Source organism: Alexandromys fortis, unplaced genomic scaffold, assembly GCF_014885135.2.
Source record: "Alexandromys fortis isolate MF-2015 unplaced genomic scaffold, M_Fortis_MF-2015_v1.1 scaffold_34, whole genome shotgun sequence".
Lineage (NCBI taxonomy): Eukaryota > Metazoa > Chordata > Mammalia > Rodentia > Cricetidae > Alexandromys > Alexandromys fortis.
In genome coordinates, this window is record NW_026067933.1 from 12,286,399 (window position 1) to 12,303,347 (window position 16,949).

At 40.0% G+C, this 16,949-nt stretch overlaps 1 pseudogene; it reads left to right on the plus strand.

Moving 5' to 3' along the window:
- The first annotated feature begins 7,564 nt into the window (after positions 1-7,564).
- LOC126503963 (calcineurin B homologous protein 1-like) lies at positions 7,565-10,183 on the plus strand (annotated as a pseudogene).
- The last annotated feature ends 6,766 nt before the right edge of the window (positions 10,184-16,949 follow it).

A 16,949-nucleotide genomic window follows, 5' to 3' on the forward strand; every position in this document is an offset into this window, starting at 1 on the left:
CCTTGGACTTTCCACAGGGCAGGAAACCATGACTGCTCTTTGGATTGGAGAGGGAGGGGGAGAGGAGTGGGGAGAGGGGGAGAAGAGTGGGGGGAGGGGGGAAGAGTGGGGAAAGGGGGAGGGACATGGGAGGCTGGGAGGAGGCGGAAACTTTTTTTTCCTATTCTCAATAAAATAAAATAAAATAAAACAAAACAAACAAACAAACAAAAAAAAGATACTGTTGCTGAAGATACCACTTACTTTGGTTACAGGATTTGGAGAGATAAAGTTGGTAGTGATCTGGAAGCTTTCTCCATGCTGGCTAGATTTTATAGTATTGGAAAATGCTATGCTGGATGCTGGAGGAGAAAAGTCATCATTGGTTTATCCTGCCTGTGAACCCTGTGAACTACAATCAAGACTGGGCTGGAAAGACATGCCCATAGGTGCAATAATGGTTTGACTATCATAGGAGTAATAGCATTCCTTTCTGATTGAATTGAAGGTGCAGTCCACAGGAGGGAACTTATCACAGTACAAGTCTGATGAAGAACATGTGACTAGGGAGCTTATAAGCTCTAGGGGTGAACGTACTATTATCTTTCCAAATGGACATAGAATCAAACTGAGTTTTAAACATGTACTTTACTTTGTTACCCACAGATTTGTGCAGCTTTCAGGCTTCATCAGAGAAGCTTTTTCTGTGTGTTGGACAGTAGTTAAAACACAAATGCACAGCTGGCCAAAAGGCTGAGAACAAGCATCTGTAGAGTGCTCATCTGTAAACTGAACATTCCTGTCGGTATATCACATTACCTTTCCACTTCCAAAGCTTAGGTAATAGAAGGGGAAGAATCGTTATAAAAGCCAGAATCAGGGAGTGTCTGTGTCTTCTGGATGTGACAAGACTATTGTACTCAAAAACTCATGGCATCTTGGCCTTTTGAAAGCATTGCCACTTCTGGGTAGCAATACAAAAGTTGCACAAGATCAAGCTAGTCAACATTCCAGCATGGAAGTAGGGGGAGCACGTGCAAGCCTCCTTAGACTGAAGGCCTCTTGCAAGTTGATAGCTACTATGGGAGAGAGAATCAGTTTTATTTAGGTCCATGGTCACTGGTAGGCTGACCAGACCGCAGTTGATGGCCCCACACTCATGGATGTATGGGTAGCAGTAAGTGGATTCAGTAGATGATAAAAACATAAAGGAAGGCATGAAGTTAGGAAGTGTAAATGGGGAAGTTCCCCAAAGAGTGGAGGGAATGGGAGGTGAATGTGATAGAAATATATTATATACATGTATGAAAGTCTCAAAGAATAAGCTTAAAATATATTGAAACAAAATAAGACAGAACTTTCTCTTCTTTGAGAACAACTCTTATTTAAGAGAATTGTGGCATTAGACTTCAATAGCAATTTCTGGAATATGGCACTTAAAAAAAGTCACACCTTTTGTTGAAACATGCAATGTGTTCATTGCCTTTGTTTCAGTAGACTATTGACCTTAGGACTAGAAAACTAGAGATATAAATATAGTAACAGGTGATCCTGCCATATCAAACAGAAGATTCAGAAATATTTAAAAGCCAGCAGAGGTTATAATCACTGTGTTAAAATCAGCTCCCTCTCTGGGTTAAGAAGAAGCATGGACATAAACCTGTTCAACCCACACCAGATGCAAAATGTATAAACTATTACTGTAGAAGATGTCATGAATCCTGGATAAGTCACAACAGACACTTGACAAATGTTAGTTGCTACAAATATTAAATATCTCTTTTTGTCATGTACTTTATCATATATTATATATTTACACATAAATATTGTATTTGTAGCCTATGAAAAGGATAATATATGCTACATGCTAATATAATATATAAAATATAATTGTATTAATATTGAATCTATTATTATGTATTAATATACTGTATAAACACATCTCATGAAGAAATAATTGAACCAATGAGGGGCATCAGTTTGTATATAAATAATCATCCAGATTATAGACACATGATAAGTTATTAATTATGTAATGTCAGACTGAAATCTTGGAATATATATCAACTCTAGGGTATTTTATATTAAATCATGACTTAGTCAATGTGATTTAACTATACTGTTTGATAATACAGCTATAATAAAAATGCATAATAACATACTTTTATTTATTTTATATTTTAGTGCAGCAATGGAGATCTTATTATATGTCAAATATCTTCCCCATAATAACCAGTGTTTGAGTATCCAACAATCTATGTATTTTCTACCTTGTTCTCTACTTGTCTGGTTCCAGAGTCTTCTTTAAATTATTCCTGAAACATTAGCATTCAAAAATATACAGACATTCTTGTTGAAAAAATCAACATTGAAATAAATATGAATTTTTCTGATGATCTTTGTGAGCTTACATTTTTACACCTACATAAGTATGAATATGATTTTTACGAAGCTTCTTTAAATGCCACTTCTTAGGTAAATACGCAATCAATCAGCTAGTATTTATCTCCATTAAGCATGGAAGTGCTTTAAACTATCTTGGCTGAGTGAGTTTCAACATACCCTGCCTTTGTCACATTGACCTTGGTGTGGCTGCTTTCATGGGCTGGGACTGGTGATTCTGCTTGGAGATTTGAATTTCCAGAACTTATTTCATTGTGAAATCCTGGATTCTGGCTCTCATTTGCCTCTTTAAGCACAGAATTTAATTGAAGAGAATGATTGACTTTTGCAAGAGCCGTTCTAAATGTATAATTGACATTAAACTCCAATTAGTTAGTATTTGCATTTGTGATTTTCCTGTCATATGTCTACTGGTTTGCATTTACCCAGTCCAACCCTATCTTGGAAATGGAGTTTCAGTGAAGCACTCTCTCATGCAGAGAGAAGGTCCATTGTGACTGAGACAGTCTTACCAAGAACAACTCACTGGGACTTCATGAGTTTAGAAAAAGGCAGTGATGGAATGGGGGAGAAGTGCTATTCAAATTAAGAAATGTATAGCATATTTAATATGGCAGATTACATTTATGAGGACACTGGATATTTATAGCTAGATTTACTTTTCTGGTTTCAATAAATATAAACTCTTTTGCTATCCACAAGGTTCTTGAGAATTGGTATACCCCTAAATGGTGGAATTGTTTGAGCAGAGTCTTTTGATTCTAAGGCAATGGACATAAATTAATTGAGAAATTAGAGTGGGGTGCTGGCAGCATGGCTCAGTGAGTAAAGATGCTTGCCGTAAAGTCTGATGACCTGGGTTCAACTCCCAGAAGTCACATGGGGGAAAGAGAGCACTGAATTGGAAAAGTTGCTCACTGATTGCCACTCAAGCACATAGGCACGTACACATAGGTAGAAAGACAGAAAAATGATAGGCAAAGAGACAGATAGGCAAATATATCCATAGACACATGTAAGAAACAACTACAGCAAAACTTGAAATTTAAGATGTATTTTTATTATTAATATTATTTTTAAGCAATTCCCAGGAGCAGGATATGCTGGACTAGTTCTTACTTACTATGATTACACATGTGTTTGTGTTAATTTCAACAAAGCATTAATTAGGCTAGGTGCTTTACAGACAGTGGAAGAAGACTGGGGTTGTGACCATTCTTAAAGTTGAAAAGACCTTCGTTGATAATTCACCACCTACCCTGGGTTCACTATCAAAGTTTTGCAATAATTGGCCTTTTTGACAAAACTCAATCTATTCAAGAAGTTTAATTCTGTAAAAGTACTCAAACTGATTTTTTTTTGTTGCTGTCGTTGTTTGTTCGTTTTTTGATTCTGTTAGACCTGAAGTCAAATTTTATCAGTATTTTGGGTCTTATCTGCCAGTTCTGGGAAACGAAAGGAGGTGTAACCAGGCTTAAAGTAGATACCCTACCCACATGTCAGCATTTCACTTACTGTGTTCTTGATGAAGCTGATCCAAATTTTATATATCTATATCTTTGTGTTCAGTGAAGTGTTTAATTATGACTTTATTGAAAAAATATAGTAGGTTGTCTGTATAGATTTTGAGCTGAGAGATGACATGAGTTTCCAACCTGAGTTTGTGGAAGAGGAGAAAGTACTGGTGGTGTGACAGAGAACCCAAGCGCAGTGGTCTCTGAGAGTTCCACCTAAATCTTTATTCATGTATGTGTTATACTGCTCATACCAATTGTTCCATGGAAAATTAGTCATCAAATCAGCAATATGATGGAATTGTGTTTCATAATAGATCATTACTTTACCTACCACAGTAGTCAAGTGGTTATTGTTTTCTGTAAATATAATCCACTTTTCTATGCAGGAACTAACCCTTCACTGTTTGTAGAAAACTATGTAGCTGACCCGTACTATAGAATCAGTGACTGGAAAGCAGGTGATGGTTTATAGCTGACAACTATTTCCTTGTAAGAAAACATCTTGGGGAGAACCAGGAAAATAGTTATAATGTGTTTTTCCCTAGCAGATTTCTATGCTGTTGGCTAAAATGACACTGTACATTCTTAATGAAATACTTCCTTAAGAAAAGCCCACATAAAATCAATTGAGAATCACAGTACATTTGCTGTAATTGATTTCCCCCTTTGTAGAGAAACAGGAAGAAATTAACCTACATTTCCTAGGAGGCTAAGTCTATAAAGTGTTCAAACCAGGATCTTGGCCTTGGGTTATTAGCTGATGCAGCTGTTCATCAGTGCTGTGGGACTAACATAATGAATAGAAGTAAAACCCAGGCATAATTTAACAAATATTATGCATTTAATACATCTGTGAAGAATAAGGCACAAGCAAATTCATATGGAAATGTAAGTGCTATATATGAGCATTACAGAGTGCTCCTAAAAGAAAGGATTAACATTCAGTCACTGTTTGCCCCCTTTATGGAACAGCTCTATAGAGAACTCCAAAGGGGACACGAGTTATTCCAGTTATTCCAGATGATGTAGGTAAATACTAGTAGAACATGAAAAGTTCCCTTTCCTGGGGTAAAAGAAATGTATATGAACAAACAAGAAAAATCTACATTTCAGATTTTGTCATAAGAGGGACTGATATTTGGCCAAAGTTTTGAAGTGGCTGGTGTATCTTGCAGGATCTGTCTCATCTAGGAGGAATCAGGAGGATTTTATGATACAGTGCTTGCTATTTAGAATGTTAAACTAACGAAGACACCACATGCATCCTATTACAGCACCAACCTGAAATAGAATGTAGCTTTTCTCTAGGAGCAAAAGAGCCTGTAGCACCATGCATAGACTCAGGTAAACAGGTTTAAAGCAGAAAATATAGTAACATTTATCTTGGTTAGCTTTCTGTTGCTGTGATAAAAAGCTGACCAAAACCAACTTGGGAAGAACAGGGTTTACTTCGTCTTACATGCCCACATAATAGTCCATCATGAGGGAAGTCAGGACAGCACTCAAGTCAGGAATCTGGAGGGAGGAATGGAGACAGAGGCTATGGAGGAATTCTGCTCTCTTACTGGTTCCCATAGTTTCCTCAACCTATCTCTTATACAACCCAGGACCACCTGTCCCTGGGTAACACTGCTTACAGTGGCCTAGACATCTCATACCAGTTAATCAAGGAAATGCCTACAGAGTAGCCTATGGGCCAGTCTAATAGAAAAACCTTTTCAACTCAAGTTTCCTCTTTCCAGATGACCCTGGTTTGTAGTTGACAAAACACCTAACAAGGATGAATATAAAATTCTAAATGCATATCCCTAATCTGAGATCTACTGTAATAGAGTAAGTAGAAATACATTTTGGTGTCAGATCATGTAGGTTCAGAACATTAATCTATGCTCTTTCTTCAGAAAGTATTGAGACAGGCAGCCTATCATTTCCTCTGTTATAGCTTAAGTGAAATTCAAACTTTTTTGCTGATTTAATACATAGTTGATCTGTTTTATGATACCTATGTTTTCTCTTTCAAGTAATATAACTCATTTTGTTATTCTAATGCTCACATTGTATTTAATTTTGCATGCATAATTTTATGTTACTTAAAATTTTTAAATTAATTTTAAATTTATATGTATGTATGTGTGACTGTGTGACTTTATGTGTATCACATGCAGTTCAATGCTTGCAGTAGCTAGAGAGGTGGATGCCGTGGGACTGGAGTTATGGGAGGGTGTGAGTCACCTGATGTGGGTACTATGACCCAACCTTGAGTCTTCTTCCAGAGCAGCAAGTGCTCCAAACCCTACTGAACCATCTCTCCAACCACTATATTAAATTTTTTATAAGGCAGACCCAGAAAATATAGTTGCTGATGCAGTTTAACTATCATATTATTTTCTATTAAATGAAAATCAGAACACTTGTTGTGAATTTATTAATAAATATTCTATATTTCATTATTTTCTAGGTTTGAAATTTTTAGGTTTGAAATTTTTATGAGAAGTTTTATAATATATTTTGAATGTCAGTGGACAAATAAACATACTTTTTAAACATTTAAAGAATCTTTAAAGTTGAGTACATCATTAAGATATACATTTAAATTAATTATTTTCTTGTTCTTTCCTAATTATTATAAGGATGTTATTTATTTTCACTGTTATTACTAGTAACTGGGTCATCATATAATCTAAATCAGTAGGGCAATAAAAATAATCACTAAATCTTAAATATCAACATAAATTAAATGGTATTTCTACAGAGGGGAAGTAGTGTACTGTGGCTTTCAGGTTCATGGAGTTAATCTTCATTTTTTTTGTAGAGATAGTTTGTGTATGCACAATGATACATATTTACATGGGGGTGGGTTGCAGTTCCTGCCATGCCTACTTACATATTGACTCACAGTCAGTAGGTAAATGTAGGTTTTCTCTATGTAAATAAACGAAATGATGAGTCTTTTTACTAATCCGTATTTACATGTAGTTTTTGGATTTTTACTGGTAACAGCAAACCTAGTCAATAGCCATAGTTCTTTGTAGAAATGAACATTGAAACTTTAAACATACCATATAAGCAGGAAGAAACATTTTTACAGGTGAGTTACTCATTGCTCCTCTTTGCCTTTATGATAGAAATGTAACGTAAAGTGATAGACTGGTAGAATATTGAAGTAGTCTCTGGTCCCGAGAAAAATAAACCCCTCAAGTTGTGTGAAAACACCAAGTGGCAGGACCTTAGTCAAGCCCAGGAAGAGTTGGTGACTTTGGAGAGGGAGATATAACATTTAGCAAAAAGCCACAATTTTCCAGGCAAAGATGCATCTACCAAAAGACTGAGCTTGCTCAGTGTTGGATGCCTTTTCTTACCCCTAAGGGTGTTCTCCCGGTTCCTGCAAGGAGCCCTGGAAATGTGGTGTGTGTCGTTGCTACATTTGCCAGTATAACATTTTCTGGTTTTATTTTATTTTTCCCCAAATGTAACAGTTTTGTGTGACATAAATTGAGGCATGTCTCTTCATTTTGCTTTTCTTGTACTTTACTGTGAGAAAGTTGGTGTGGGCTCTAGCGTTATCAAAGGTGTTTTCTAGAATAGATGAAAGGGAAATTTGAGATTCCATCAGGTCTGACATATTCACGTGCTTCAGTTTTCTTCCTAAGGTGTGTAAGCGCAAAATGGACCTTGTCAGATGGGTGAGGTTCAAGAAGCCGCACTGCAGTGAGAGACAAGCATGACATATAGACCATGCTCATGTGACAGTTTTTATTGGTGGTGGTGGTTGGGATGGACAAAGGGAGAGAGAAGAGAGTGTTCTACACAAACCGTCTTGTGGGAAGACTGTGGAGTGGGGAGACAGGGAGACAGTCAGGGAGAAAAAGGGAGATAGATAGATAGATAGATAGATAGATAGATAGATAGATAGATAGATAGATACAGATAGAGAGAGAGAGAAACACTCGGATGGGAGAGAGGAAGAGAAAGAAAAAGAAGAGGAAGGGACAGGGTGAGACTACACAGCAAGCCGGGGTACTACTGCCTGCCATGCACACAGGGGTGAAACACTCTGCCAGGTCCCAAAGGGGCAGGGACAGGTGTTCCTGTATGCTAACAATGGCTACTTCTGTTATTCGGAGGTCTTTGTGGCTTCCTCCCTTTCTAGAAGTGGTCAGTTTGAACAGAGACGGGGAGGCTGATAGGTCCAAAAGTGTGAAATAAATATGTCTTGGTCTGGCCTTGAACTTGTTATACTGGTCTGCAGGCAGGGAGCATATTCAGTAGAAGAAAAAGCCCACAAGGCCTTTGTTTTAAGCTGCCAGTATTTTGTTTCAGGTCAGGATGGTGAAGAAGAGGCCAAGCAACCATCCTAGAAGTTTATCATTGTTGTTGTTGCTTTGTTTTGTTTGCTTATTTTTTTTTAATCTGGTGAGCCTCCTTGTTTGTCTGCCTACCAAGGAGTCCATCCAATTCCTCCTCCCTCATGCCCAAGTCATATTACTGACACATGAGGTAGCAATAGCCCTAAAGATAACACAATAGAACCCTGACACAAACAGTTCTCACCTTCATGGGGATAAGAGTGTTGATTCTGAGGCTGTTCTGAGGGACTGGGACCTGGGACTCATAGATTTAAGTTGTTCCAAATTTCATGTTCCAATGTGGAAGCCATTCCATGAAGTTTTATACTTCACAGATCAAAGAAAGTCATAGATCAAGGCAAATCTAACATCCATTGGTGAGGATATTAGATAGGTGGTGAGAGGTGGTGCAGGAAGATGGAAGAGCCTTTTCTAAAGAACTTAGATGCTCTCTGAAGATGCTTGTAGCTTCTGGCTTGGTTGGAGCTAGTGGTCTGCTAAGTTCATAGATTTCCATTTCTTTTCCTGTTAGTCACAGGACATCCATTCTGACATACAGTTGTGATATGGGAAGTCCTTCTGTATATCTGTTGCTTTTATAGGTTAATGACTAAAGAAGCTACTTTGGCCTGTGATAGGGCAGAATAGTTAGGCAGGAAAACTAAACTGAACGCTGGGAGAAAGAAGGTGGTGTTAGTGAGATGCCATTTAGCTGCCAGAGGAGGCAGACACTGGAATTTTGCAAGTAGGCCACAAGGAAATGGGTAAATTTAATATATAAGAGCTAGCTAGAAATACACGTAAGCTATTGGCTAAACAGTGTTTTAAATAATATAGTTTCTGTGTAATTATTTTGGATCTGAGCAGCTGGGAATGAAGGAATTGCCTCTGACTGCAGAGATGGGAAAGGAATAGCCCTAGGGGATGGAGGAGGTTCTCAGCTAGCCCAAGAAAAAGGAATGAATTCTGGATCTGTAATATCTCAATCTCTCCACAATACTGAAGTCCTAATCCATCAGTTTATAAAGACATACCTTTCCAGTGCTTTTTTTTTTTTCACAGAACTAATGATGATCTGTGAGGCCACAGAGATGTTCCTAAATTATTGTTAATAATAAGCATTTCTATCAATTATGCTGGAAGTTTGAATTATCTTACTATTCAATTTATAAAAATGCCAGATCGACAGTATTGTTATCAGAGAAGATCCTCAAAATGTACATGCTCAAAAACTGTAGGAAAAATATTCTAAAAGTGCTTTAAAGAGTTATTTAAAATGTAACCTTTTGAGTGCCCTCTCCTTTCTTGACCCCTGGCCCTTCCCTCCCGCCTTTCTTCTTGCTGCAATAGTTTCTGGCTCTGCTGGGGTCTCGTGCCTCCATATTACTGCCGGACCAGGAGATCAAGAAAGAGACTGCCTTTTCCCACAGTCTGATCACGTGCCTGTACAGCCGGTTCACCAGCCTGGACAAAGGGGAGAATGAGACTCTCAGCCGGGAAGATTTCCAGAAGATTGCAGAACTTGCCATTAACCCACTGGGGGACCGGATCATCAATGCCTTCTTTTCAGAGGGAGAGGACCAGATAAGCTTCCGAGGATTCATGAGAACTTTGGCTCATTTCCGACCCATTGAAGATAACGAAAAGAGCAAAGATGTGAATGGACCTGAACCACTCAACAGCCGAAGCCACAAACTACACTTTGCTTTCAGACTATACGATTTGGATAAATATGATAAGATCGCCTGTGATGAGCTGTTCCAGGTACTATAAATGATGGTTGGAGTGAATGTCTCAGATGAGCAGCTGGGTATCATTGCAGACAGGACCTTCCAGTAGGCTGATCAGGATAGGGATAGTGCCATAACCTTTAGAGAATTTACGGTTTTAGAGAAGGTTAATGTAGAACAGAAAATGAGCATCCTGTTTCTTCACTAAAAGACGTGGACTAAATTATTTTTGCTTTCTAGTATTTAAGAACTGGAACTACCTTCTGTCTGTCTGCCCCACCCCTATCCTGCCATATCCTTTTCCCAGAATACTACTGCTCTTGCATGACAACCCGAAGTTTCTCCTGTCCACAGAGACTTGCCTATGGTGTATAAACAGGGCATGGTAGAATGGTACCCTTGGTCTATATCTGTTCAGTATGCACCCACCAGGTCTCTTTGTAAATATCGTCTTCCCCACGCCCCGTTTTGCTGCTGAATGCCATGCACCCATCGTGTCTGAGGAAATGAGATAGGGACTCATATCAAGAACCAACCAGCCAAGCTCCCACTGGATGGAGACCATATCCATGCTGCTTTCCCTTCATCGAGCCTCCGTCATGTTCCTGTTTCCCTTTTGTGTACTTTACTTCCTACTTCCTGGCACCCAACCTTCTCTCCATTTGGTCTTTGAGCCTCCCTCCTTTTCATCAGGATTCCCTGTGTTCTGCTTGACTCCAGGTTCTGCTGTCAAGTCTGTCTCTGATTGATAGGATAGTGAGTGGTCTGGTGGTTTACATCTACTTTCTCCTTGTTGTGTCTTTGCGGTGTTGCCTGTCCGGGAGTTTTTCAATAACCTGTACAACTCTTGGAAAACATGTGACTCTCGGTCCCCTGCGTTGCTCTGTCACAGGGCTTATGAACAGAGATGTTCTTGAAAGGTGCCAGGTCTGCTCGGTGGTTTTCCTGGGTCTCTCTACCGCTCGCTTTTTTATTTTCAGCGTATTTATATGGCCTCTTTTCTGAATTCAGTGCTGACATTCAGAAAATAGTCTTATTCCTGCCAGTTTGCTTCTCTCTGGGACATTGTCCCCAATAGAGTGGGCGTTATGACAATACGGTAGGGGCCCTTCTTGTAGTTTTCTAAGGCGGCTAGGCACCCTGGAGAGCTGCCCACATTCGCTCTGCAGCGTGGGCTATGCCTCAGTGTTCTGTACACTGGAAGACTCTTCATATTTCCAAACAGAAAAGACAAGTGTTGTAGAAGTGCCTGACTCATCTCAGTCCTAAAGAATTAGATTGTCCTCCATTGCACCTGAGTTCATTTTGGAACCATGGAGTTTGCAGTAGGAAGGGAACTTGTTTTCCAAATGGAATTCTGACAAGAGAAAGAAGGTGCAGGACCGAGGGGAGAGTGAGAGGAACTGAGAGATGAGGGGAACCAAAATGCTGGATGGCAACCTCAACCCTGTTTACTGTAAAGGATGCAGACATATTATTTTGCTCCTATGTGAGAATGTTAAGAAAAACCATTGGCTTGAGCAGCTGAATACAATTTGTTTTTTTGTTTGTTTGTTTTAACCTTTCCACCTAAAACACTTTATCAAATGTAGCTAATATTTGTTAGACATTAGCTGGTACTTCAAGGAAAGTTATGTGGAATGAGTAGTAGATATCAGAGGAACAGCTAGAGAGACGACGTCACCTACTAAAAGAAAAAGATGATCCTCCAAACAGTATTCACCCAATTCAGTTGTTTTGAAGTGACCAGCAAACAAAAATGTAGCAACACAGCAGCCTATGAAGATGAGCTGGAAGGAGGGATGTGTGGTGGGGACCCTCAAAGAACAACACCCTTCAGTCTGTCATTTTAACCTCTTTGGTCAGTTTTATCAGTGTTAAGCAGTTCCCCTAAATTTAGTAGCTTGCTGCCACCTACTGATAAGTGTGCAGTATTGCCATCTGTGTCTCGACATTCCAAAATCAAACAGGGAGTTAGTTGACCCTGTTGAAGCACTTCCCTAGGCAGTGTCTTTTAAGCAGGGAACCACTTCAACAACATTGTCAGCATAGGATGTCTAGTTTCAAATGCATTTGCAAGATGCAAACTTAGATGGGTGGGGGATTTTGTTGGCAGGGCTCAATTCTAATTGACCCAGGGCAGAGTGACAGGTTTCTCTTTAAAAGTATCGATCTCGCGGTCTTGACTTCCTTGCTTATGTTCTCCCTCCTTCTGCTCCTCATTTGGACCTTGGGAGCTCAGTCCATTGCTCCAGTGTGGGTCTGTGTCTCTATCTCCATCCATTGCCAGATGAAGGTTCTATGGTGATATGCAAGATATTCATTAGTATGGCTATAGGATAGGGCCTTTTCAGGCTCTCTCTCCTCAGCTGCCCAAGGACCTAGTTGGGGGCATCTCTCTGGACCCCTGGGAACCCCTCTAGAGTCAAGGCTCTTGCCAACCCTAAAATGGCTCCCTTAATTAAGATATATACTTCCCTGCTCCCATATCTATCCTTCCATTATCCCAACCATCCCATTTCCCCAAGCTCTCCCCATCCTCCCGTTCTCACTTGTCTGGTGGACAATGAGGGCTGCTGAGAAGCCAAGGACAATGGCACTGGGTTTTGATCCTACTGCATGTTCTGGCTTTGTGGGAGCCTAGCCTGTTTGTAAGCTCACCTTCCTAGACCTGGATGGAGTGGGGGAGGACCTTGGAGTTCCCACAGGGCAGGGAACCCTGACTGCTCTTCGGACTGGAGAGGGAGGGAGAGGGGAGTGAAGGGGGGATGAGGAGGGGGGAGAGGAGGCGGGGAGGAGGCAGAAATTTTTAACAAAAAAGTATCGATCTCTAACAGTTTTAAACTGCCTCCCTTTCCTCTTTTCTGCTCCCCTTTTCACTGTGGCTTGCATGTGAGATGTGAGCTGTCCTCTTGATGCTCTCCTGGCCTCAAGTTTCTTCCACACAACGCATCTGACCTTCACTCCTCCTTCTGCTTCACTCCCCTTCTCAGGACACAGGAAGAGGTTGGATTCTTTGTTAGAATATCACATCAGTGACCTCTAGCTGAGTTCCAGTTAGAGTCATTGTTAGGGCTCCACTGTCTTCTAACCTCCCACCAGAGTGGCCTACTAAGCTCTGCCTGCAGCTCTTTGGGGCTGCTTTAGTCCGAAGTTCTAAACACTCCTCATTCCTTCTGCAAACCTGTTATAAAGGCTGAAGAGCCACGTGTGAGGCTCATTTCACCAGCAGCACTGTGGATCTGGTGACGTGTCAGTTCTTTACCCTCATGTCCTGAAGCAGGGAAAGGGAGATTGAGCTGACTACTGAAATGTTAGTTTCTCCCCCGCACCTTATAGTATTTCCTTGGTGTGGTACGATGTGGTGCAACTCTTCTTGGAAGCACGCTTACCCTCAGGAGCATACACACATGACATGTTAACGATTTGTTTTGTAGGCGTAATCAGGGGGGGGGGGGTTGCCTTCTAACAGGACAGAGGGCTGTTTGAGGCTTGCACGGCTTCATGGGAGAAGCAGGGGGAATGAGGAGGAGGTAGGGAGGAAGAGCAGAAGGAAGAAGAGCTGTGGTGCTCCGTGACTGTGTGGGCCCCCAGGGCTATAGCTACCACACACTGTGCGGGGGTAATGATGATGCCCTTGGGCCACAGAGAAGGGGGTGAGGTACAGAGTTGGGAAAATGGTCCCAAGGGTTGTTCAGAAGTTGGAGCTCTGGATAACTTAAGAGTGTGCCTGTGCATCCTGAAGGCAGCACTTGGCATCTGGTCTGGATATCTATTTGTCCTGTCCTTGATATGTTGGTCACTTGACAAGCTGCATTCCTTAGTTTTTCCTCACACTGATGATTTCTTACCCCCTTCTCTGACGATCTAAAAGTTACTCTGTTTTCATGTTTATTGGAAAATTTGATGGATTTTTGCTTGCATTTAAATTTTTTAAAATTTATTATTCTCTCATATATTACAGCCCACTGAAGTTTCCCCTGCCTCCTCTCCTCCCACCTCTCTCCTCCTCCAGATCCATTCCTCTCTCATTCATGTTCAGAAAAGGACAGGACTCTCAGAGATATGAACCAAATGTGGCATATCGTGTTGCAAAAAGGCTAGGCACAACCACTTGTAAGGCTGGATGAGGAGCCCCAATAGGAAGCAAAGGGGCCCCAAAGAAGGTAGAAGTCAGAGAAAGCCCTCACTCCCTCTGTTAGATGTCTCACAAGAACACCGAGATACACAGCCATTACATATATGCCGAGAACCTGGGTCAGACCCAAACAGGCTCCCTCATAGTTGGTTCATTCTCTGAAAGCCCTATGAGCCCTGGATACTTCATTCTGTGGGCTTTCTTGTGGCGTCCTATGCCGTGCTGGCTCTTATAATTCTTCCTTGCCCACTTCCACAGGATTCCTCGAGCTCCCCCTAATGTTTGGCTGTGGGTATCTGCTCCCATCAGTTTCTGGAAGGGGCTATTCTGATGACAATTGTGTTAGGCTCCACTCTACAAGTATAGCAGAGTATTGTTAGAAATCATGTCTTTGACTTATTATTATTGTTGTTGTTACTTTGCCAGTCATGTTTGCATCTATCCTAGTTTTCTCTCTGGATGCTGGTCCTCCAGGCAGTGTCAGGGTTAGGTTCAATCTCATGAGCTTGCTTTTTTTGGTTGGTATTTAGCTACTTCATGTGCTTTTAATTTTCTTATAAGAAACATAGGCTACCTCCGACTGCCAAGCAGGCTACAGATAAGTGGACCTTAATTATTGAGATTATTAGTTTCATTCCCAAGTCAGCATTTTTACCATGGTAAATTATTCACTAGGCAGCAATATTTTATCTTCATAACCCCCACATGTCTAGCTATGAAAATTTTCACATATTGATTAATTTTTTTACTATTGTAAAATAAACCACTATCGAATGTGTGGGACAACTACCTTGTTTCTTTAATCTATAACAAAAAACAGCTTAAAATATTATGTTAATACAGAGTGTGCACATGGTTTATTATGTGAAATTTCCAAATAATCAGCAAAAATATTATGAAAAATAAATATTCCTGAGTCAGAAAACAAAACAAAACATGCTAGTCATAAACATGCAGTATTTTGTAGCTATGAAGTAAAAGCTAAGGGTGTGAACATGGGAGATGAACAATATATTTGAGAAAAAAAGCTACATATGAATAGAGCATAGCCTCATTTTTTTATAAATTTCTAAAATCACAAAGTCACACAAATACGTGTGAATGAGAGTATGTTCCCATGTGTGTGCATTTTGTTCAAATATGTATGATGAAAGGCAGAGACCATGACAGCATGCACGAGGCCTGCACAAATTCAGATAAGGAAAAAATCTCACCATGGAGAAGGGTATGTGGGCAGAAAGTCCCACCCCTAACCCAGTGTCTATGTGCACTTTATACCTCATGGTAGGGGATAATCAGGTTTCTCCAAAGACCTAACCTGAGTATATCAACTGCACTCTAGGGCAGGCTCCGTGCTCAGGAGTATTTGACTAACACAAAATGAACCTCATTTTGTGTGTGTGTGTGTGTGCTTTTTTTTTGTTATAGTTTGGAGGGTTTTTCATTCTTGTTTTATTCATTTTTTTTGATAGAGAGAAAGAATGCAAAGTTGAGTGGGTAGGGAGGTGGGGAGGATCTGGAGGAATTTATGACAAGAGAAAAAAATATGATCAAAATTTATTGCATGAAAATTTTAAAAATAAAATTAAATGGAGGGGAAGGTGAAGATACCCTTCCTATTTGGGTAATGCTGCTTTCTGAAAGTCAATGATCACCAAACAGAAAACCCAGTTACAAAAGTGAGATAGCTGCTATTAATTTATTAGTCATGGTGGTCCTTGAGACCCTCCAAACAACACAGACTCTTGCAACTCTTCTTGAGTCCTCACCAGAACAAGTTGCTAAGACCTTGCTTCTGAAGACATCGCATAACTTGGATTCAAGTTGTAGAGAAGTTAAGTTGGAACCGAATTGGAAGCTTCCTCCCTGATGACTAGATTGATAGTGCTGGAAGGTGCTTCACAGGCTTCTGGAAGAGAAAAGATATCAATGGTCTTAACTAATTGGGAACCCTGTGATCAACCATATCAACTTGCTATGCAAGATTTTACCCTTACTATAAAATGGCATGATTGTTACATTGGTAACCAACTGCTCTCTACTTGGGTTTAAGGATGGCTCCCCCCAAAAGAATGTGTTCCTGGTATTGTAAACCCAATCAGAAACCCATAACTATAGAAGTCTTAGACCATAGAGCCAACTTACTACATCTGTTTATTAAAATTTTTATGGTACCAAACTGCTTTCTAATTATTTATATTTATATTGATAGACAAACATTATGTGGATTTTTAATAAGAGGAGCCTCTTTTTGTAATGAATAGCATTGAATACAAGATTTATGGCTGTTCAAGGTGCTGAGGATAAGTGACTACTGAGTGCTCAGAACTAAATGGGACATTCACACCACCTTCTCTAAGAATCAGAAAACATCGCACAAGTAAGGGTGGAGTAAATGCAAGAGCTGAAGATGGGAGAAAGGGCAATGAAATGCTATCTTCTAGACATGGTATAGCCAGTGATGTCATCATCTGACTGCAAAGTGTCTGTTCTGCTGAGGGACCTGCCCTCACCAGGGCAAGTATTGAATAGGAGGCATGGGATAGATGGAATACTTGACAGATGCACAGATACATGCATGAACTTTGTGTGAAGGGCAAAGTTTAATTCTTCATTTTATTTTTTCTCTTGCTTGTTCCTACTCTGTCCTTTCTCTGGTCTTTTATTTCCCGTTCTTCTTCTTATTCTTCCATAATATTTTTATTCTGCATCTTTCCTGATAGTTCCTTCTCTATGTCTCTTGACATTTTTCTTTTACATCTTCCCTTGTACTTCTTATTCTTTTTATACCTATTAAAATGAACTTTCTTCACAAGAAAAAATTATCCCACAACTA